Here is a 26,365-nt window from a genome sequence, read left to right on the forward strand (position 1 = left end):
CCAGAGAAAACCATGACTCGCAAAGACACATGTACTCCGATGTTCATTGCAGCACTATTTACAATAGCCAAGACATGGAAACAACCTAAATGCCCATCGACAGAGGAGTGGATCCAGAAGATGTGGCACATATACACAATGGAATATTACTCAGCCATTAAAAAGAATGAAATACTGGCATTCGTAGCAATATGGATGCACCTAGAAACTATCATGCTAAGTGAAGTCAGCGGTACAATGAGACACCAACATCAAATGCTTTCACAGACATGTGGCATCTGAAAAAAGGACAGACGGAACTTCTTTGCAGAACAGATGCTGACTCACAGACATTGAAAAACTTATGGTCTCTGGAGGAGACAGTTTGGGGTGAGGGGATGTGCTTGGGCTATGGGATGGAAATCCTATGAAATCAGATTGTTATGATCATTATACAACTACAGATGTGATAAATTCATTTGAGTGATAAAAAAAGTAATTAAAAAAATAAATAAATCCAGTTTTACCAGCTTGTGCAAGATGATGTAACAGAAATATGTGACACAATCATAAACCCACCCTGGGAGTGTCAAGAGTTTATGATGAGAAAGAAGCTCTTCCTGTAAACAAGCTCCAGTTTGACTTTTAGAGCATTGGGGTTTGTCTATACTGGAAACAATGAAGATGGTACACACCCTGGATTTATTCTCTCCCAAAAACAACAGGTAAGAGAAGAGCTAGTGATTATGACATTATATTTCAGGTTGTATCATAAGTCCAAACAGAGTAAGGCTATGCTGAAAGAACCATTGCCTCTGTCAGAAAGGAATTCAGAGACTCTCTGAAGCTGGTTAGAGCCTTGTGTGTATGGAGGTGGTAAGGGCAGCTGAGTCAGATGTTCTCACTGTTAGTGATTGATTATTTGGTTAAGATAGGATCTACCCAATTTCTCTGTTGCAAAGGCAGATCCTTCCTTTTGGAGAATTAAGTAGTCTGTGGATGACACTTGGCAATTGTATAACTAAGCAGTTCCCCAACAATGTTCTCTCTAGTGCACTGGCACATTGACATTTGTGTTATTGCTTCTTTGAGAAGTGCCTTCATTCTTCTCATAAACTCAGTCTGATAACATCTGACTAACAAGTTGGCAATTTATGCACAGAGGACACATTGGACCCAGTGGTGAAACTATTCTTAGTATCTCCTCTAGGACTTTTCAGAGAGGAATGTCCACAGAATATCATGTACTTACTTCCTGCCTCTCATCAGGACTGTCTCTCCCTCCTCAGATCACCCAGACTTTTGAGTAACAGGGAACCCAAAGATTCAGTTCTTCTTCAGTGTTTAGAAACTCATGTCAGTGCTAAGAACATCAGCACAACTGTACCATCAGCTTAACAAGAAAAAAATGGATAAAATCGTTTACATGGTGTCTGGATTATAAAATCTCTGCTCAGGTACAACTGAATTCCATAACTTTCTCCTTTAATGGAAATAAGCTATATATTTTAGAGTCTCAGAAAAAAATAATTAAGTATTTTCCTCAAGGGACATCTTTGTGTGCCATCTGACTTGATATGTAAAGGGCAAACAAGGTTATTCACGTTATGTTTACTGGGGTAGATTTCTAGGGCTGAATACCCCTGAACGTGTTTTTCTTTCCAACTTTGTTGTGGTCACTTGAAATAGGCTATGATGGGAGGTTCTACACCATAAATCCTGCAAATGCTACAAATCGAGACATTTTCTTTTCCTGGAGAGCTATTTTTAAACATTTACCAGCACCTCACTGAATTCTGAGTAGCTCCTGCCCTGGTATGAACAGAAGAGGAAAGGTTGCACTGGAGTGTGTGTTCTTAGAGACAGGGGATGAGAGCAAGAAAATGGTAATTCAAGCACCAACATGTGGGTGAAACATCCTCTGCACAGCCTGGAAGGTACAAGGGAGGTGGAGCAGGTGGCATCAGGGAGGTCCCTCAAAGCAAGAATAGATGGGCAGTGTAATCAGAGATGTGGATATCCTTCTCAGGAAAAAGAAATGCTAGAGATAAAAACAAACAAAACCAAAAGCAAACAAAAAAACTCTATTACCAAAGTGAAGAATGCTTTTGTAGTGCTTATTGGTAGATTAGACACAGCTAAAGACTCTCTGAGCTTGAGGATATAGCAGTAGAAACCTCCAAACATGAAGAGCAAAGAGAACAAAGACTGATAAAGGGAAAAAGAGAGGTACTATCCAAGAAATATGGTTCAACTGTGAAAGCTGTAACATACACATAACAGGAGTACCAGAAGGAGAAGAGAAAAAAGGAACAGAAGAAATGTTTGAAACAATAAGGACTGGTCATTTCTCTAAATGGCAGACACCAAACCACAGATTCTGGAATCTCAGAGAACGCCAAGCATGAAAAATGCCAAATGCTAAATTGTAGGCATATTATTTTCCAACCAAATAAAATCAAAGATAAATGGAAAAAGAAAATAATATGCTTGAGAATCTAGGATCTAAATTTAAAAATAAATAAAAACAAGTACACTAAAGAAAGAATAAGTGCAGGTAAAATAAAAACTTTTATTTGTCTTGTTCTTAATTGAGCTAACACATAATAGATTGCTCAAAATAATTACAACGACTATGTATTTGATGACACACATATGTAAATATCTTATGTGTTTATATATAAGCATATATGAATAAATAGGTAATTAAGGGTAAATATATAAATAAGTGAAATAAGTAAAAACAGATGCATATAAATGAAGTATTATATATGTAAGTTAAACAATGACTGCAGTGACATAAGGGATGAAATGAAAGTATTATTTTGTTAATATAGGTACTCACACACTCTAGGAAGTGGAATAGTGCTATTCGAAAGTGACTTGAATTAGTTGTAAATGTATACTGTGAACATTAGGATAACCACAAAAAAAAATGTGTGTGTGTTTTTGTAAAGAGGTATAAGCAATATTCTAAAAAAGGAGAGGAAACGGAATGATAACAAATGCTCAGCTACTAATATTAAAGGCCAAAAAAAAGTGAAAGAAAAATAGAAACTAAGATAAAGGGTAATAAATACTAAACAGTAACAAAGATATTAGATATTTATTCAAACATGTCAGTGATAACTTTGAAAGTCAGTGCTCTAACGCACCAATTAAAAGAGAGAGATTGTCAGAGTGGATAAACTAATGCATTCCTACTATATGTTGTCTATAAGAAACCTACTTTAAAATAAAGATAAAAATACACAGATAAAAAAATATTCTATGCTAACACCAATCAAAAGAAAGCAGCATAGCTATAATAATTTTGGACCAAGAATTCAAAGCTATCAAAGTTATTGGAGAAAAAGCAGGACATTACACACCACTTGGGGTCAGTTCCCAAGAAGACATAACCATCCTTAAAGTGTATGCTCCTAACAAGAGAATGTCAAACTGCAAGAGGCAAAAAATGATAGAACTGCAAGGAGAAATAGATTAATCCATTATCATGGTTGGAGACGTCAATGCCTCTTCCTTACAAATGGACTGATAGAGCAAGGCAAAAAATCAATAAGGACATATCAGGACTCAACAACACCTCAATCAATTGGATGTAATAGACTACTCCATCCAACAAGAGCAGAGTACATATTCTTCTCAAGTGATATCACAGTCAGTAAGAGAGACCATGTTCTGACCACGTCCTGTGTGGAAATCAGAACAAAAAACATAACTTGACTAATTTAAAACAATAGAAATCATACAATGTCTGCTCTCAGACCACAGAGGAATTAAAATAGAAACAAATAATAAAAAGATACCTGGAAAAATCCCCAAATACAGGGAGATTAAACAACACACTTCTAAAGAACACAGGAGTCAAAGAAGGACTCTCAAGAAAATGTTTATAATAGTTTGAACTAAATAAAAAAGAAAATACAACTTATCAAAATTTGGGGGACCCCCCAAAAAACAGTACTAAGAGAGAGATATATAGTGTTGAATGCAGGTAGTAGACAAGAATGATCTACAATCAGTAATCTGAGTTTCCACCTTAGGAAACTAGAAAAAGAAAAGTAAATTAAATCCAACTAAGCAGAAGAAAATACATTATAACTATAGAGCAGAAATCAATAAAATTGAAAGTAGGAAATCAATAGAAATAAATTAATGAAAACAAAAGTTTTTTTAAAAAGTCAATAAATTGATATGCCTACAGCCAGGCTAATTACTAATATCAGAAATAAAAAAGGGGACACCACTAGAGATCTAATGGAAATTAAGAGAATAATAATGGAATTCTATGACCAAGTCTAGGCTAACAAATGCTATGGCCTAAATGAAACAGACCAATTCCCTGAAAGACACAATTTGCTAAAATTCACCTGCAAAATTAGACAATTTGAATAGGCCTATGTTTATTAAAGAAATTGAATCAATAGTTACATGGCTCTCAATGTACAAAGCATCATACCCATAAGAGTTCACAGATGAATTCTACCACATATTTAAGGAAGAAATTATACTAGTTCTCCATCATCTTTTTCAGAGGCTATAAGAGAGAAAGCTCCATAACTCATCCTACAATGCCAGCATTACCCTAATATCAAAACCAAAGATTTATAAGAAAAGAAAACTATACATTAATATCTCTCATGAACATAGATGCAAATATCCTCAACAAAACATTAGAAAATAGAATTGAACAATGTATGAAAAGGATTATACGACCAAGTGGGATTTGTCCCAACTATGTAAAGCTTATTCAAAATTTGAAAATTATTAATGTAATCCATCAAGAAACAGGCTAAAAACAAACAAAAAAATTATTTGGTAATGTCAATAGATACAGAAAAAGCATTAAAAGTCAACACCCATTCCTGAAAAAAACTCCAAATAAACTAGGAATAGAAGGGAATTTCTTCAAGCAAAAAAATACGCATGTGTAAAAAAAAAAATACATGCATGTGTAAAGAGTCAATGTAGGATGCTGGTTTTTGGTAACATGAAGTCTAGAAAGGACAGGTCATTAAAGTTGAAGACATATCTTAAGTTCCCCAATATTTAAGTATCCACAGGGTACACAAAGGAGTAAATCAAAAATCAGGAATAAGCAGGCATAGAATACTTTGATGTATTGGCAGGTTTTACAACTCTTGGTAACTAAGGTGTACACTTAAGAACTAAGGGTCCTATGAGAAACTGAGGGCTTTAAAATATATACTCTTTTTTATGGTAAAATTTTAATTTAAAAATCTTACAATACATGAATACAAAAAGAAAAGATGGAACATACAAAATAGGTGTATATTCATACAAGATTATAATTCCAATTTATACTACTTTGCAGTCTAGTGAAATTGAAGGTGATAAATTAATAACTAAATGAAGGATTGTCATGGTAACCTTTCTGGGCCCTCAGCAGAAGCAAAGCAAAATCTACCATAGAGAAACCTCTTCAATAAAAGTTATATATAAAATCTTGCTTAACATAGGAGTTCCCATGGCGGCTCAGTGGATTAAGAACCTGAATAATATCCATGAGAATGTGGATTTGATCCCTGACCTCACTCAGTGGGTTAAGGATTTAACCACATATGGCATTGCTGTGAGCTGCAGTACAGACTGCAGATGTTGACTGGATCTGGCCTTGCTGTGGCTGTGGCTGTGGCATAGGCTGGCAGCTACAGCTCTGATTTGACCCCAGCCTGGGAACTTTCATATGCTTCAGGTGCAGCCCTAAAAAGAAAAAAAAAAAAAAGTCTTGCTTAACATAAACAAGGAAACAAGCCATTAGAAGAAAAAGTCAGGCAAAAGAACTAACAATGTATTTAATATATAAAATATTTCTTAATCTAGAGACTAGAAAGAAGAACCATAATGCTATAGAAAGGAACGAAATTATGAAAGTAAGATCAGAAGGCAAGAATTCGGTAAAGAGAACAAGTAAATACAAAAATCATGTTTTAAAAAATACTAATAAAGTAAACAAATTACTGGGAAGATAAAATAGCTCTCAAAGGAGACATATGAAAAAGTAAAATTAAAATAAAATGGCATTGAAGTATAATAAAGAAAACCTAAGGTAATGAAGAATGATAATGTAAATATGAATTTATGAAATTGTAACACAATATTCATACAGAATTCTACCTAAATTTATAAAGTTTTTTTTTCAAATTTATCTATAAATTCAGATTAATTACACTCAAAATTCAAATTGGAAAAGTTAATTCAAATATTTGTACACAGCAGTATATGAAAAACTATACTAGAAAAAAGCTAACTCAAATATTCATATACAGCAATGGGTAAGAGTAAATAAGACAATTTTGCAGAAAATAATATGGAAGAATTTTTGTAATCAGATATAAATATTTATAATAAAGTTATAAAGCCAGTGTTGTAATGGGAAAGCCACAGACAGATTGATCGATGAGGCAGAGAATAGAACACAAAGAAGGCTCACATATGAAAAGAAATTTAAAGATAGAAAACATTACAGATAATTGGGGAAGGAATAGTTCAATGGCGCTGGAACAACTGGTGATCTAAGTGAAAGAATAAAATTTGTCTAATTCATACCTCACCCAAAAACTCAATTCTAGGTGGATTAAAGATATAAAAGAAAAATTAAATGTGTGAAACTTTACAAAATGTACACATAACAATAACTTTATGATTTCTTAAGCAAGACAATAAAGGCATAAGTCAAAAAAGAAAAGACAAATACACTTGATTTAGTTAAAATAAAAAATATACATTGTTTCCTCAAAAGTTACAGGGAGGGAAAATCGTTGAAAAGATAAGTTACTGACTGAGAAAAAATACTTGCAGTGACATAACTAACAAAACATTAGTGTTCAGAATATGTAAAACCTTTTTTCTATATTAGTCCTGAAACTAATCATAAAACTACAGACATGGACAAAAACTGCATACATGGACAAAAATTAGGAGTGGTGCTGCAAGATGATAATGTACACATGGTTACATGAGGAACTAGTTAAATCGAAATAACTGTAAGCAGAAAATGTAAATTCAAAGTAAAATGGGATACGCTTTCATGTCCACAAGATCAACATTATTTAAACAAACGATGCCTAGTGATGCTAAATATTAGGGATTCAGGGTAGTGAGGTTATATATTCACTTCTGGGGAGAATAGTGGGTAAAAATCTTTGGGAGACTCATCTGGCAATATCAATCAATAGGAAAGATGTTTAATCCTATGATATGGAGATTTTTTTATTTTATAGCTGCACCCACAGCAGGTGGAAGTTACTGGACCAGGGACTGAATCCAAGCTACTGTTACAACCTACAACCTATGCGGCAGCTGTGGCAATGCTGGATTCTTTCACCCACTGCTCAGGCCAGGGATAGAATCTGTACCTTCACAGTGACCTGAACCAACTGCTGCAGTCGGGTTCATCACCTGATGTACCATAGCAGAAATCCCTAATACAGGGGTTTTTAATTCTAGAAAATGACTACATGTATGTGAGAGAAAGCACATGAAGTCCTAATGGTAGCATTGTTTTAAGCGTATATTTATACAGCGGACCTTGAGCTACATTCGTCATGATGAATAAATTTCCAAAACAAATACTGAACAAATAAAATAGTGAACCTGTTCAGGAACATCTATCCTTGTGCTGGGCAGGGGTGAAGTCCCCTGTCACAGAGCCTGCAAGGCCAGGGTTGAACAGGGCTAATGTCATGGACCCCACCAGAGACAAAATCAAAGTCAAATTTTGCATAAAATTTTGAATAACATGATTGAACCCTTTTTTAAGTCCTTTTATATAAATAGCCCCTAAGAAATTAGAATTTCACTGCTTTATAGAAATTTTATTCATTTGTATCTATTTTCCTTTAAAACTTCCTTTCTATTGAAAAGCCCCTCTTCATCCTAAAACCAATTCAATATCCCCTTAATTTTTCTGAGAGATTTCCTATATATATATATTTTCTCATAATTTAACTCAATAAAATTAGAAGTTTTATCTGCCGTAAAGTGTGTGATAGACCAAAATATTCATATTTTTGCTCAATAGGTAAGTCTTTTTCCCTACTGATTTAATATTAAGCAAGTTCAATGACACAGAAGAGCTAATAAGGAGGCTGGCCTTCTTAGAAATCAGAGTTGTAACAATTTATATATTTTCTGTACATGTTCTCACACAACCAGAAGTTATCTGCCTTCTAAAATTATACCAAAGTTTTGTTTTCTGAGAAGAAGGATGTTTCCTCCCAAAGCACCAACATTTAGAACACTACCTAGTCAATGAAAAGACAGCAACAAAGCATTTTTCAAATGAGACTCAATTTGTAAATGATCGGCAGCCCCACAAAGCTTTGTTCAAATTCATATCTCAGAATAGTTGCAATTACTACATAGCATGAACTGTCATTGCACAGGAGGGAGATCATTAGGGTCTGAAATAAAACTGTGGCTGTAGTCAAAAGGGGAGGAACTAGATTCAAAAGACAGTAGAATATTCTGAATCCTTCTTCTGCTAAAATCCACATATTAAAGCTCTATGCTCCTATTCTTTGCTATCAATGGATCTGACAATTCTTCTCGTATTATTAACATCCTGTATGAACTGCTGCAGTTTTAGGGTGCCATCAATGCTAAGTAAAGGATTTACCCCCCATACTTCTATGTTTTAAAAGGTATAGGCATTATTTTTCCATTTATTTTTCTACAAGGGGAAAAAGAAATAAACTCATGAGGGATTTTTGTTTTTCAAGGTTATAGCCCTCCCTCCATTCACTGTCAGCAATGCTGACTATATTTTTACTGGATGTTTAAGCATTTGGACATTAATTCAGGAAAACTGATTACAGTTGCCATCCACCATTATAATGTGACTGTAAGTCTGAATTTTTGTAGTCTGCCTCAAAAAGTGTTCAAATCTTTGAAGATTAGATATCTTTATAATTTTGATTGCTGCTGACAGTGGGATCTATTTAGCTATTTGCCTATTGTATACATAGTATTTGTTTTACTATTTAAAAAGCAACTGGTTTTCATCACAGAACATTACAAAATACCAAAAGAATTATACTTAAATCCTTTAAATATAAAGGCAGAATCGCAAATAACACTACTGAAATCATCTTGAAATGTCTGTTTCTGTTATGTGATAGGACTTACCTTGTGATGTCATTTTAATGTTGCATTGTCTCCAATTTTATGTATATACAGAAAATCATATTTCCAATTTTGTTATATTTATGTAGTCACCATTAGAAATGAAAATGTTGAAAACAAAGCACCTATTTAAATCTATGATCACAAACTTAAATGCTTTCTTATTTTTTAATTCCCAGAGTACAGAATTACTAGTTCAAAAGACATGCACATATTTATAGCTCTTGATTCACTTTTCCAAATTGTCAACTACAAAGGTATATGAGTCTGCAACTTCCTAGCTCCTTGCCCAAACTGGTTATTACCATTTTTGACTTTTTTTTTTATTGCCAATCCATAGTGAAAACTGATAAATCATTATTCTAATTTGAATTTTTCCAGTTAATCAGATTAAGTATATATTCATCAAATGAAGTTTCCATTTATCTTTCTTGTGTCTCAAATTTCCAAATTATGTGTGAAAATAGAGAATTTTGTAGCATTAAAAATACTCAGTGGAGAAGTTTATATAGAAAAAAACCTAATTCGTCTACTTAGGTCACTGTCCTACAGTTTATGGCATATAGAGCTGGAGCTTTCAAACCCAAACACCCAACTCCTCCTGGGGCTAGTCTGAGAGTGAGAAGCAGCCAAGCAGCCATTTACCAACTACCCAGGGAGAGAGGATCAGCAGGGCGAAGCCAATGGTCTCAATGTCATTCTGACATTCCAGTTCTGTCGGAGAGGGCAGTTTCTGCTCACAGCGACCTAGCCTTCTGCAGATGAATTTCACAACAAGGGTTCTATAATAGAATCTGAAGTTACTAATTGACAATTATAGGTGGATCTTCATTTCCAGCATGGAAATCAGAGAGATAAAGCCGAGAATCCTGGCTTGTTCAATTTAAAAGTGGAAGAAATTTAATTTGTTTAAATCAGATTTCTCCCAGGGACAGGCCAGAGACAAGCTTGTTAGCGAGGGAGTTCATTTCTCCAAAAATGCATTTCTTTGGTAGCAAATGAATGCACCAAGGGGGAACTTTTTTGGAGCTTCAAATCCTCCTTTAAATTTCTCCTCCAAGTTTATGGATCAACTGTGCCCTGTTTAGATCATCAAGGAGTTTTATTTTCCCCTACTAAATGAATGCCTTTGCTCCCAAAGATCTTGTTTTATTATAAAGTAAATTTTCCATGCTCACCTTTTATAGTTATGTTCCATAGCATTAATCATAATCACAACCACAAAGAATTTCATGACAGAAAATAATTCTAAAGCTGACCTTGTCTCATCACCTCAGTGTGCAGGTGCTGAAAGAAACACTAAATGAAGTGTACTGAGATGTGGCTTGGTGACATGCCTGTCTTCCACAATAGCTCCTAGAGCATCTCAGGAGGACTCTGCTGCACTCGTGGGTATGCCCCTGAGGCCTAACAGGTCACTTGTCACCCACCTAGAAGAACTTATTAAATATCTACCGAATACGAGACTTTCTAAAAGTTGGATATAACTTCCTGGGTGATATCAAACTTAAAATAGTATAACAGAAAATATTTTACTCCTGTTACAAAAGCAATCACTGTTTCTTGGAAGAAAAAGTTACCAGGTACTGAATGTACTTAAACATAACAGAAAAAACACAACAATCTAGCTGTTCATAGAACACTGCTGAAATCACTTTGAAAGACTGGTATGTATAATCTTACCAGTCAAATATTCTTCTTCAGTGCAATCTTGATGCTTGCATTGTCTTCCTTTTTAAGGATACAAGGAAATTAAAGCAGTAATTCCTGGCTTCATTTGACTTGACTCACTGAAAACTCATTCACATTGGAGAACTTCATACATTAATAATAGGTGACATTCCAACAGATGAAAATTAGAGGGGGGGTAGTTTAAAATTAATATATGGTTTCATGCTTTTTATGTAAATGCTTGGCTTGCAAGAGAAATTACAGAACAATTCCATAAAAATGTTACAGATAAACTGACAGATAAGGGCTGGTGAGGCAAAATAGCCTGGCTATTCTCATCTTGTTTGGAGGATCTTAATGTCATTCCCTTGTTAAATAAATAGTCGTTTATACATGGACCCCCTCACTTATTAAATTAATGTTAACTGAGGCCTTGCTAGGTACCAACAATTGCATGTGGTGTTGGAGACCTGAAAGAGAATCAAGCACTTTTAATAACCAGAAGCAGCCCAGGTTATTTTGGTGATAGGGTAGCATAATAAAAGATGATCACATAGTATCTGATAAGTGCTAAAGTAGCAAAAAAAAATAGTTGATATAATGGCAGCACCTAGTAAGTCTTAGAAGACTTCTTAGTAAGTCTTCTAAGAAGAATTGATGACTAGCCAAATCTTAAGGGAAAGAAAATGACCACTAATTGAACCATAAGTGGGTCCACATAATATACTCACATCCTAAAAAACAGTGTGATTCAGCTGTTGAATTAAAGCAAATCAAAGTATGATTAAAAAAACCACCAGTGGACAAAATCTGTTAAGTTATATTCAAACAGAACTCTAGGACCAGCCATGTGCTTGGGCAAGCCATGTAGACTCCCAGAGCTCTTGTTTCCTTAACTGGCAAATAGTACATATCTCATGAGGTTGTTGTGATGATTGAAAAAAAAAATAGCAGAAGTGAAGATGGCTAGCAGAATTATTTCCCCTGGTACCAACCGAGTAAAACAGATTAATCTGAATCACGTAAACAAAATGCAAGACTCAAGAAATGGAAAAGGCATGAACTCTTGGAGTTCCTGTTGTGGCTCAGCAGTAATGAACCTGACTAGTATGAGGAAGTGGGTTTAAACCCTGGCCTCACTCAGTGGGTTAAGGATCTGGTGTTGCCGTGACCTGTTGTGTAGTTCACAGACATGACTCAGATCTGGCTTTGCTGTGGCTGTGGCGTAGGCTGCAGCTACAGCTCCAATTCAACTCCTAGCCTGGGAATTTTCATGTGCCACGGGTGCAGCCCTAAAAAGACAAAAATAAATAAAAGGCACGAATCTTTCTTCTAAATATGTATGGGATAGTTCAAAATATATATACTGCTAAAATACAAATATGTAAACTATATCATGTAATGAATATATAAGTATATTTAATATATAACATGTATAATAAAATATGATACTAAGTTTACACTAAACTATACACTATATATTATATAAGATATAATATAGGTATATACTATATCAAATATATATATACTATATAATATATTCTACAATATATTAACCTATTATTAACATATATTTAATATACAAAATACACTTTATCTTATGTAGTTGAATGCTGCCATTTGAGTGAAAATATTAGTTAAAAAATCAACAATGTCAATAATACCAAAAACAAGGAAATCAATTGCTACTATTTATTGGACCGTAGAGTGTACCAGAAACTAAGCTTGAGAATGGTGTGTGCACTATCTTCACTTATAATCACTAAAATGCTCTGAAACAGACATTATCCCCATTTTACTGAGGAATGTATTGAATGTCCAGGAATTAAAACTACAGCTCTAGAAGCTTATAGCTCTAAAATGTCAGATCCAGGATTAAACTCCACACCACAGCCTTAACCATTCTACAAAGTGTTTTTGGAAATAAACAGAACAGGGTAACCACAACTGGCTGGATTCTGCCCCAGGTTGGAAGAAAATGGTTCGCCCCCCTCCCCCGACTGCCTCTTTCCAGGACTCCCTCTCTCCACTTCTTCTTTCCTAACACAATGTCACTGCTCATATTCTAGGGCTATGCTTTACAGTTTTTTGAGCCTGTATTTTGTTCAAAATTTAATCTGGGATCCAAATCTTGGGAACCCAGAATTAAGGTAAGGCAAGTGTGGACATGCCAAAAAACTTGGTAATTAAGAAATATTTAATGCAATGTTTTAAAATATAAAAACTAATGAAAAATCCACAATCCATGATGAACAAATTATTGAAATTTTAAGCAAAGACAGGATCCAGCCCTGTATTTGCAAGACCTTACCTCCCAGCCTTACCCTAATGGCAGTCACGGTTCCAATAAAAGTTTATTTAAAAAATAGAATAGGTGTTCATTCTGTGGGCCATAGTTTGTTTACTTGATTTTTTTTTAAGATTGCATCAAGTACCATTCATGTCAATTACCAAGTTTTTTAGCATCTTCAATTCCATGCCCAAGGCAAATGCTTCACTCATCTCAAGCCCAGGGATGATACTGGTCAAAATACAGCGGTTTTGGTTAGAGTGGGGTTGAGGAACCAGAAGCTTCCCTAGTGGAACTTGGTTGACCCTTTCCTTCCACTCCCCCACTCCATTTCTCACCACCATCCTAGCAGCATCTAAGACTCCAGCAACTTCAGGGAAACCTCCAAGATTGGATAGCACTCCATCTGGGGAAATGGAGATATTTCCTATAGAATTTGAATTTCTAATTAGGAAAAATAAAAGCATATTATCAAAGTAGTTTAATTCCTGTGTAACTGAAATGGACCTATGGTCCTCCCCCAACCCCCTCAACCACGTCCTCTGCCTGGATTTTCTCTGTAGGAGAAATTTAGTCAAACAATAAGTTTAATCTGAGAAGTGAGAAAATGCAGGAACAAAGGAAAACAGTCAAATGCAACCATATAATAATAAAAGTTCAGTCATTAGACAAAGTCAAGGACCTTTAGTTCCTCTTCAAGGGCTGTAAATAATATTTATTTATTTATTTGTTTGTTTTCGTTTTAGGACCACACCCGCAGCATATGGAGGTTCCCAAGCTAGGGGTCTAATCGGAGCTACAACTGCTAGCCTGTACCACAGCAACAGCAATTCGGGATCCAAGACTCTTCTGTGACCTACACCCCAGCCCACGGCAATGCTGGATCCCTGACCCATTAGGCGACGTCAGGAATTAAACCCACATCCTCATGGATACTAGTCAGATTCATTTCTGCTGCATCACAATGGGAACTCCTTATACATAACATTCTGACCCATTTCTTTGAGCTGTTTCGTAGATACTGAAACTCCTACCAGGTAGAAGGAAACTACATGATAACCAGACTGTAGCCATGACATATAAAATGCCACAATTCCTAGAACTGTCTTCAAGGAAATGGGAACAAACCGACCCTAGAAAACAACTAAGATAACGCCAGTCAGATCACTACATGACAGCTTTCAAGAAGACTGTCAGAGCTGACTGTGCTGTTTCTGCATATAACCCCATTCCTCCACCTATGAAAGCTCTTGCCCATTGATGGCATCTGATTAAGCAAACTTTCCTTTCCACCAACCTAGCCTCTTTATTGGCTTTAAAGTGGCAAGCAGCCAGACTCCACTTTTGGTAACATAACTACTCCACAATAAGGCAGAGATAAAATTTAAATAGTTGTTTTCCAGATGCATCTTGAATCTTTGCAGTTCTTTTGTCCCTGTGGCTTTTTTTTTTCCCCTTCGGTCATGGTTTTGTTTTGCATTTTCATTTCATATACAGTAGTGTGTGTTTGTGTGCACATGTTGCTGAAACTAAGATCTCTTGAATCTCTTTTTTTCAGGTTGGCATCTACATAATTCAATTTTAAAAGAATATCCAAATCAAACCTAAAATATGGCACAAGTGAATCTGTCTACAGGGCAGAAACAGACTCTCAGACATAAAAGAACAGACTTGTGGTTGCCAAGGGGGAGTGGGAGGGGGAGGGAATGGGATGGACTGGGATTTGGGATTGGTAGATCCAAACTATTACATTTAGAATGGATAAATGATGAAGGCCCACTGTACAGCACAGGGAATTCTAGCCAATCTCTTGGGATAGATCATGATGGAAGATAATATAAGGAATACACACACACACACATGTACGTATATGACTGGGTTAGTTTGATGTATAGCAGAAATTGGCACAACATTGTAAATCACTATACTTTTATTTTTAAAAAAAGAAAAAAAGAATATGCAAATCATGAACGTGTTTTCTTCTTAGAGATCCCTCTTTGAGAAGTAATATGGAGCAGTGTCTCTGGGAGCAGGTTAGAGGTAAGCGTGGTGTGCTTCTGACAAACCATAAATATTTCATCGCTGACACTCCTCAGAGGACTGGTCTTTACTTCCTCTCTGTGGGATGGACTGATACTCACCTTCCTTCTGTTTAATAGGTGTTTTTATACACATGACATGAGTGTTCGTGTGTTGACAGATGGTAGCCTAAATATTGACCCAAATAAGACCCGTCCCCTTTCCCACCACAGCCACCCACATATGCACCCAGAGACAGCTACAAACACAGGATCCTTAGTTAAATGCTTATACTTTTTTTTCTTCTTTGCCTAAAGGTGATTTTCTCAACCAAGAGCTACTTATCACTGGTCCTAAAACATCTAAAATTCCAAGCCTTGGAACCCTGGCAACATAATATCCTTAAGTAGGACATATTTCCCCATTCATCTATTTAAGAGTCCTGTCACACAAAAATGACACCCAGTGTCCTTAAATGCAACTATAATAACTTTGGGGACTTTCATTCCCAATGTACTACAGACCACAAATTACTTTAGTTTCATGGGCAATTGGGGAAATTTTTTTTTTCTCCTTGAACCAAGGTCAGACTGCCAAATCTCTAACCTAGTTCACATGAAAAATGTGAACATATCTAATAATATAAGTAGGAGACCACTACAGTTCAATTTTTCTAATAGTATTTAGAGGAACACAATCTATACTCCAGTTTACCTCTTAAAAACATGTGTGAACTTGGACAGTTTTCTCAGGAAGAAAAAAAAAAAAAAAACCAAGGATGTTCATTATACTTCACATGAAGGATTATTATGAGTATAAATTGGGGTCACGTATATGATCTGAGAGCTGGACACATATTAATTTGGACTGTTTAATTTTGTGACCCTGTCTTCAAAGAGGACAGGTGGATGACCTGCTGGGCATGTATGCCATGCGGTCTTCCAAGGATGCGGTCACTGACGAACCGTTTTCCCATGGAGAGTGCTTAGGACTGTAAACACTGAAAGTACAGTTAGCAGAAGCAGAGGTATGAGCAAAGAGGGAAGCCGGCCACAACCAGGAGGAATTCCTAATCACTGAATGACAGGATGCTCTGATCATTTTAGTCTCTGCATCTGGGGGAGAGGTGAAATTTATTATTTCAGAGTGGACACACAGACTACATTTGTCAAAATGGAAAGAATGGGCCAAAGAGAAACGCCTACAGGTATGGATTTCCTGAGTGAAATATTTCCCTGTAAATGTGAGTTCTTATCCCAGTTAGGTAGTTGGAGGGAACGTAACTTCTTATTTAGTTGTCTGTATCTATTTAGTAACCCTTTCTGAAACTCATTCCTATTGTCAGGCTATTAAGTAGGCAGTGGGAATATAAAAGCTGTGAGTCTCTAGTCCTCAGTAAACCAATAACACAGTAAAGATAAATGACTTGTCAATGAGTAAGTTCGATGGAGATATGATTAGAGCAGGCAGTGGTAAATATTAATGCATAGATTTACATTTTACAAAGGACTTTCTTGTCTGTTAGCTTGATCAACCTGAGGACCTTATGAAATACCATGTACATTTTCTCCTTCTCTGTGCTGGGCCTTTGTTGTATATTCTAGCTGCTCCACAACTTCAAATATTCTTGCATTATTTGGGGAGTTTTCCCTTTATGAACTTCTTCCACCCTCTTGCAGCTAGAATTTAAACATGTGACCAAGATACTCATAACTGGAAGCACCAGTCTGGACCTCAAGTAATAAATGAGAGAGGGTGCTTCTGGTCAAGAGCGACGATTTCAGCAGGGTTCCTGGGAATAGTACAAAGTAGGAACTTGACTGTTCAGTGTCACTAGTGGTCTCCTCACCAGGCTGGGTTGGGGAAGCTTTCAACTTTGACCATGCAAGTTTCATTTGTTCCAACTGTGCAGCTTTCCCAGTGACACTACGAACTATTCAGTATCTTTTTTTTTTTTAAGTGAATTTCTTTTCTGCTTAGAAATTGCAAATGTGAATTCAGTTGTTTGGAAATAAGAACTCTAATTCTTCCAGCTATATTTTATAGGAGAGGAAGCTCCATTTCAAAATGCGAGGAGGCACCCACGATGCTTCCTTGGGAAATTACTGACATGTAACTCAGAAGCAGGATGGGCGTGTGACTCCTAACTCATGTTTGTTTCCATGATACGACACTCTCTTACATCATAAAGTGTGTCAGTTTCATGGGCATGATGAACAAAATAAGCTATGGAAAAGCTAAACCTGTACAATATGGGAGAAATGAGTACCTACATACTGAGTCTCAATTTAGTTGGGTGAATGTATGCTTCAGACCATGCTGGCTTATCCTGGTTTACACTGCCATCCCTCTTCCCAGAAACTTGAGTACGTGCCATGGGGAACCTATAATACTGATTAATCTCTTTTTTTGGTTTGTTTATCTTGTTTTGCCATATGTTTTTCCAAATCAAATTTTTAAAAATTCTTTTTGCAAAAGCACATCATGGTTACTTTCTCCTTCCTCAAGCTAATTTATTTATTTATTTATACACTGAGGTATGACTGATTGACAAATGAAAGTAGTATGTAGTTAAGGTGTCCAATGTGGTTTTGATACATGTATGCATTGTGAATTGATGACAATAATCAAGCTAATTAACACATCTTTGGCTTCACACAGATACGTGTGTGTGTTCACCTGAGATCTACTTTATCAGAAGATTTCTGGTACACATTATTATTATTATTATTATTATTACTATTTTGCTTTGTTTTTGCTTTTTTAGGTCCATGGCATATGGAAATTCCCAGGCTAGGGCTCAAATTGGAGCTACAGCTGCTGGCCTACACGGCAGCCACAGCAAGGTGGGATCTGAGTGGTGTCTGCAACCTACACCACAGCTCACTGCAACACTGGACCCTCAACCCACTTAGCAAGGCTAAGGATCAAACCCGAATCCTCATGGACGCTATCCAGATTGGTTTCCACTGAACCACAGAAGGAACTCCCTACATTGTTATTCACCGTAGTGACCATATTGTACATTAGGTCTCCAGAATTTACTCATCCTATAAATGAAAGTTTGTACCCTTGATTAAAAGTTCCCTTTTCCTGCACTTCCACGCCCCTGGTAATATCCATTCTACTCTCTTACGATGAGCTTGACTTTTTTTAATTCCACATAGAAGTGAGATTATGCAATATTTGTTTTTTTCTGTCTAACTGATTTCACTTAGTATAATGATTCATTTCTTCATTAAGTCATTGGAAATTTGTTGAACACTTACTCTGTGCAGAACTCTGCCCTTAATGGAAAATCCTGGGAAAGACAGCCAACATGAACCCAGGGTTCCTGTCTCCCCTTTACTGTCTGTGTGATCAGAAAAGTCACCGACTCTCCAAAGTCCATGTTTCTTATATTAATTTTTTAAATATTAATTTTTAAATATCCACTGAGTAGAATGTATTTATTTATTTATTTATTTATTTTTGTCTTTTTAGGGCCCACCCATGGCATATAGAGGTTTCCAGGGAAGGGGTCAAGTTGGAGCTGTAGCTGCGGGCCTATACCACAGCCACAGCAACTCCAGATCCAAGCTGCATCTGCAACCTACACCACAGCTCACAGCAATGGTGGATTCTTAACCCACTAAGCGAGGCCAGGGATTGAACACATGTCCTCATGGATACTAGTTGGGTTCCTTAACTGCTGAGCCACAAAGGGAACTCCCAGAAAAGATATTTAGTAACTGAATTTTATCTTACAGAGGAAAGATTCCAGTCATTTTTTGATTTTTTCTTTTTACAGAAAAATCTCTCAAAATTCAGAGAAAAAGATAATGAGAGTGTGCTTAATATGAAAAAGATGAAACATACTAAACTCTTCATCATTGTCAATCATCACCATCAGTAATATTACAATATTGTTTTCCTAAAATTCGTGATTATATAGACTAAGAAGCATTACTCATATCCAAGGAAAAACAATAAAATAACTATATCTTGCCATATCTCTGAAAGATGTTTTTAATTTAATTTTTATTTTCAATTGGATTATAGTTGATTTACAATATTATGTTAATTTCAGGTGTACAACAGTGAAATATATATATATATATATATATATATATATATATATCTCCAATACCGACTATTAATACCCCTTTGGCTCTCAAAAGTGTACCAGTTTATACAATAAATTATGTGATAGTCTTAAGATTGTTTTTAAGGATAAATGATCAACAAATTTCCATAAAATTAATTTAAAAATATAAGCATACCATGATATTTAACTCAATCCTTTGGGAAAGAAAGGATTGAGATGGAATAGTGGCAAAATCAACAAAGAATTCCTCACCTGGAGAAAACTGAATGATACTTTCTATAAATGGGATATTTCTCCTCACTAAGCAGGTTTCCTCTAGTAATGTACTTGGGTATGCCTTGTTAAAGGTGCAATTTCTAGACTGCTCTCTCTTTCTCTCTTTCCCTCTCTCTCTCTCTCACACACACACAAACAATGGCCTCAAAGCTAAATTAAGAGAATCCTTTTGACACTCTCTAACACCATCCACGAAAATAAACTCAAAATGGATTAAAGACCTATATATAAGACCAGAACCTACACAGCTCTTCAAGGAGAACATAGGCCCAACACTCTGACATACACTGCAGCAGTAGCTTATCAGATCCACCTCCTAGAGTAATGAAAATTAAAAAAAACAAAAACAAATGGGACCTAATTAAATGTACAAGCTTTTGCACAGCAAAGAAAATCATAAACAAAATGAAAAGACAACCCACATAGTGGGAGAAAATATTTGCAAATGAAGCAACTGACAAGATATTAATCTCCAAAATATATAAACAACTCATACAGCACATTATTGAGAAAAGAGAAAAAATTAAAAAGATCTAAATAGACATTTCCCAAAGAAGACATACAAATGGCAAAAAATAAAACATGAAAAGATGTTCAACATCACTAATTATCAGAGAAATGAAAATCAAAACTACTGTCAAGTACTACCTTACAGAAGTCAAAATGGCCATCATCAGAAAGTCTACAAACAATCAATACTAGAGAGGGTTTGGAGAAAATGGGACCTCCCTCACTGTTGGTGGAATGTGAATTGGTATAACCACTATGGAAAAAAGTATGGAGGGTCCTAAGAAAACTAAAAATAGAAATACCATAAGATCCAGCAATCACACTCCTGGGCATCTCATCAGAGAAAACCACAATTTGAAAAGATACAAGCACCCCAATGTTCACTGCAGCACTATTTATACTAGCCAAGACATGGAAGCAACCTAAATGTCCATCAACACAGGACTGGATAAAGAAGATGTGGTATTATATAGATATAACAATAATATATAGTAATATATATATGTATTACTCAGCCAAAAAAGGATGAAATAATTGCCCTTTGCAGCAACATGGATGGACCTAGAGGTTATCACACTAAGTGAAATTACTCTGACAGTGAAAGACCAACATCATATGATACATCTTATCTGTGGAATCTATTAAAAAAAGGATACAAGTGAACTTATTTATAAAACAGAAACACTCCCAGACTTCAAAAACAAACTTATGGTTACCACAGGGGAAAGGTGAGGCGTAGGGGATCGATTGGGCATTTGGGATTGGCATATGCACACTGAGGTATTATGGAATGACTGGCCAATGGGGACCTGCTTTAAAGCAGAGAATTCTACCCATTATGTGATAATCTATGTGGAAAGAGAATCTGAAAGAGAATGTATGTGTGTACATGTATAACTGAACCACTTCGTTGTACAGAAGAAATTATCACAACCTTGTAAATCATTTATGCTTCAATAAAACTTTAGGAAATGAAAAAAGAATCCTTTTGATAACTTTACTTCAAAATCAGATACTCAAATGTTTTAATATTTATATATCAAAAGGAAAACTATTAAAATACTTGATTTGCATATTTATAATTGATTTGAAAACAATATATTTCCCACTTTGCCATCAAATTGTGTCAGTCAAAAGTAAGAGTAATTTGTGTACAGTGCAATTATGTTTTGATGAAGAAATTAATAATGAATCAGCCAAGTTTTGTATAAAGAGAACTTTCTTCATTTTTAATTAAGAACTAGATACTCTCTCCTAACATATCCATGTATTTAGCCATTGGAATGTTACAGGAGTTCCCACAAAGGAATAGCATTGTTTTTTTTTAAGTCTGAGAATGAGGAAATAGACTAAAATAAAGATCTGAATGAAATTAATATAAATCCACACAGACTTAAATCTGTGTCTTTATTCAGGCTAATATGCTTTAAAAATTGGCTTTACTTTGTCATGCCAAAATAATCTCTCTAGATTCACAAGTTGCTCAATTGCTTTGAGTTTTGCTGTGTATTTATAATTTATGTCTTCACTGCTTCCAGACTAGACTAGAGGCAGCTTGCCACAAAGATATAAGTGCAAATGTAGTTGTAGAAACAGATAGAGGTGTAGTTTTCAATGTAGATATACACATACCCATAGGAAAGTTGAAATGAAAAACAGGAGAGGATGAAAATTTATGAAGAAAAAGATGCTAGCTGTGTTAGGCATCAATCTGAAATTTATATTCTGGACTCCCCAGCAGCCAAGATAAACAAGGGAAGAGAACTGATTCTGTAGTAACTAGCTCTCTGAAACATATCCCATAGAGTATAAATCATAATCTGTTCTAACAGGCTGTCCATCACATACCACATGGAGGCAAATTCAGGTTGTCAATCTTGTCTTCAGCGTTCTCTTTAGAAGATGACAATGATAAATAAATGCGTTCTCTAAGTAAAAATAAAAGACAAAAATGGGAATGTGTATTCCCAAAGTGATGGTAATTTGATATGGATCAGGCCCCCTCTGCTGACCTTACTACCAGGGTGTTCTTAGGAAAGCCTCCTTCATTTCAAAAATATTGAGTAATAATAATAATTCATTGGATTATTATCAGACCTATTATGACAATGTGCCAGATAGTACATTATGCGTTGCAAAGTTTTACACAGTTGCCATTATTGTCATTGCTGTTTATTAAAATGAGTAGATGGGGAAAATGAGAAGGGAGTTGACACATGCACAGTTGACACAAATATTAGTAACCAGTTGTCTGAGCCAACTTTCTCAAGCACTCCTAATTCCATCATGTGTCCTCAACTTAAAAAGCCCAGATTCCAGCAAATCCAACTTTGAATATGTCACTTAGTCCATCAGCTATTCATACCCCTCTGTGAGGAAAGGATGGGGTTCCTTTGGTAAATCAGCTTTTAGAGGGCAAGTAACATTTTCTGGGTGGAATTCTGGTCTGCACAGAAGATGCTGGAGGGCTGATGAGATTTGGAACAGCCACACAAAGCCTGCTCCTGCCTTCAGCTTTCCTGCTGCCTGTCTCATTCTGCCTCAGTGTCTCATTTTTTTCTCATGTGGTTCTTGTCTTGGAATGAGCTGATACAAACTAATTGCAATTTTTATTTTATTTATTTTTTATTAAAGTATCATTGATTTATAACGTTGTGCTAATTTCTGTTGTAGAGCAAATGACTATTATATATAATTATATACATATATATATAGTTTTTTATATTATTTTCTATCATGGTCCATAATCTAATTTGCAATTTTTAAGAAAGCAGTGGGTTATTTCTTAATTTGATTTCAGTTACCTAAAGTCCCAAAAGAAGTAGATTTTTTTTTTTATGGCCACCCACATGGCATATGGAAGTTTCCAGGCCTAGGATTGAGTCTGTGCCACAGATGCATTTAACCCAATGTGCTAGGGCAGGGATTAAACCTACACTTTCACAGTGACCCAAACCACTGCTGTTGGATTCTTAACCCACTGTGCCATGATGGAAACTCCAAGAAATAGATATTTTAAATGTGCAGGTTTACTTTACAGTACAGGTGTAATTTGGTGAACCTCAGTAATTTCACTAAATAAAATGGACAGGAGTAGGTTCTGTAAACAACCACATCTATTTTTACAGTAATGATATTTATTATGATCTAACTGTCAGGCACTAAGCTTGATTCTTCACATTCATTATCTCATTTGATGCTTTCAAAAGTCCTATCAGATGAGGTCTATTGTTATCCCACTGCATAGATCTGTAAACTGAGACTTAAAGCCAGGATACAAGCCTTCGTTGTAATGTCACATTGAGAGGTTTTGCCATGCACCCTATCTAATTCGGCATCCCTAAGTTATCCCATATCAGATCCCTCCACCTACTGGCCTTGTAGCATTTATTAGAACTTGCATTTGTTCACAGGTTTGCTGACTCTTCTATGTCTCCACCTCAAGAATATCGCCTGCAGACACAGGAACCATGCCTGTCTTGTCCACCTGTATCTGCAGCACCGTGCACAGTCACAATATAGACACCAAACAAATCACTGAATTAAGGAATAAGTAAATGAATGACTGACTCCAAAATGCAGGCACTTAAGAATTCTCTTTCCTCGGCAATTTGTTAGATTCTCTCTTTTTTTTTTTTTTCCTACAGCTCTAGGAAGGCATTAAGCAAATTATGAAGGTCTCTTATGTGCTAGGGAGAGTTTTTTCAAATTGAGAGCAAGAGCATAAAATCATTTTCTATAGGTCACCAAAGACATTCTTAATATATTCCTCGAATGAAAGATAGTTTTGGAATTTCTATGGCCACCTCATGATATTTAGCCTTTTGATCCTTGAAGTCTTTTAGCTCTGTTTGATTCAAAGCATGGCTAAAAGCTTAAGAGAAAATGAATTGTGCCAATAATTATTTACTTTCCTCTCTTTTCCTATATTCCTACAAGCTCCTTCTGCCTAAACTGGTTTAAAGGTGGAAATTAAATTGATCATTTGAATGGCTTTGTGAAAAAACAAAATGGGAGAAAAAAAGCATTTCTAAGACACAGACTTTGTTTTTCTGCTCTGTTGCTAAGTACAAATTGCTTCTGAATTACTTAAAATGTGAAAATCTGATTTTAAGAAATTCATAGCCTTCAGTTAAGAATTCAACAAGCTAAGAGTTCCTGCTGTGGTTCAGTAGGTTAAGAACCTGACAAAGTGTCCATGAGGATGCAGGTTCAATCCCTGACCTCTCTCATTGGATTAAGGATCTAGCATTGCAGCAAGTTGTGGTGCAGGTTGTAGACATGGCTCGAAGCTGGTGTTGCTGTAGCTGTGGTATAGGTCTGCAGCTGCAGCTGTGATTTGACACCTAAACCAGGAACTTCCACATGCATTGTGAAAAAAAAAATAGGTGAGGCTGTGAAAAGAAAAAGAGTGAAAAAAAGAATTCAACAAGTTCAACTAATGTTTTATAATACAGGTAGTAAAATTACCTCTTCCTCCCATTATCTTTCAGTACAGAAGGGGTTGAGCTCTCTTTTGACCACTTTCTCCATTACTTATACATCCCTAACCACTGGCTTCACACACACACACACACACACACACACACACACACACACACACACACACACACACAATCTTCCTGTGGCTAAGTCCTTTTCTGATTCAAGACACAGCAGATATATAACTTACACAAAGAGCCTCTCTCTCCCAATCCCCTCCCTGCCACATCATGTATGTTCCTCTCATCTCTATTCCCATAAAACATTTTTTATTGCACTCATTCAGGTCTATTACCTTTATCTGTTTAATTATCTTACTAATGTGAGGTCACTTATAGCAACCGCTATGTCTTGTTTCTATCTGTATCTCCAGTACTGATGTCAATACTTGATGAATAATAGGTTTTAATAAATGTTTGCTGAATAATTAACGAATGAGATTAGAATCTAGCTCCTTTCTTGTAGTATAGTGGTTGGCCAATCAATCTGGAGAGATTATATTCCACAAGCTACCTCCTGGTATGCTTCTGCTTTCCACTTCCCACCACTATCTGAACCCTGAGCTGGAACTAAAGCAGTAAAACCACAAGGGCTTATAACAAGGGAGCAGTGGGCAGAAAAGGCAAACTGAGAGTAGATGTTCACAGGGGAATGTTTGCCAGTGTGAATGGGAAGTGGAGGGATCAATGATGCTTGAAGGGTAAGGGCGAATTTTCAGGTAGAATTTAACCTAGGAGATTTTTTTCTTTTTTGGTCCAAACTCCAGGGCAGTTTATGCCAACTACTCCCAGTGCTAATCCAACAGGACAGACAGCACATTGCTTCAAAAAGAGTACATGTTTAAAAAGATTGAGCTTCCTTAAACTTTAACTTTCACAAAGTTCTGTGGAAAGACATACATTGAAAAATAACAAAGGCTTGAACAGAAGCGGGAATGTTAAACAAGTGCAAACAGAAGGAATGTGAATTTTTGCAGTGATTTCCTAGTCCTATACCAAGAAATAAGAATTCCAGAACACAGTGGTGTGGGACATGGACCAGAAGTGGACCTAGAATTGAAACAGCAGCATCCAATAGCCAAGGTCATTGAAAGATAGTTTTCCAATAGCGTCACTTGGTTAAGGTTTTAGCATCTAGGGTTAAGAAATTAAAGTTTGCAATAAAAATGTTAACATATACATATTTTATTTATCTATTTAGTATGTAAGCTGAATGTAATGCTTTCCACAATGCAGCTTCTTTTATGGTAATGGATAAATCATAATTTGATTATGATTATAAAGTTCTGCACCAAGTCTTCTAACTCCTCCTTCCAGTCTTTGGCCTGCATAACTTGCCTCAGTCTCCCCAACCTACATTTACATATATATATTTTTTTTTATGGCCACACCTGCAGCATATGGGAGTTCCCAGGCTAGGGGTCAAATTGGAGTTGCAGCTGCCGACCCACACCACCCCATACCACAGCCATATCGACGTGGGATCTGAGTCACGTCTGTGACCTACACACCACAGCTCACAGCAATGTTGGATCCTTAACCCACTGAGCAAGGCCAGGGATTGAACCCGCATCCTCTTGGATACTATGTCAGGTTTTCAACCTGCTGAGCCACAATAGGACCTCCTACACATAGGTTTTTAAATCAGTCCTCCTTACACGATAACTACACAACTTTATACATGTTGTTTCCCCCATAAAATGCCTGCACTAATCCATTCTTCATGTGACTAACTCCTGTTCATCCTTTGGAACACACCACATTCATTACTGCGTCATTTTCTCTGGGACCCTTTCTTTGATGCACTGTTTTGGAATAGTGTCCCAACTCCCTGGTCCCCCTTTCACCTCTATGTAGATGAATCTTATTTACCTGTGCTTTTTCAAAGGACATCTACATAGA

This window comes from Phacochoerus africanus, chromosome 5 (genome assembly GCF_016906955.1).
Source record: "Phacochoerus africanus isolate WHEZ1 chromosome 5, ROS_Pafr_v1, whole genome shotgun sequence".
Classification (NCBI taxonomy): domain Eukaryota; kingdom Metazoa; phylum Chordata; class Mammalia; order Artiodactyla; family Suidae; genus Phacochoerus; species Phacochoerus africanus.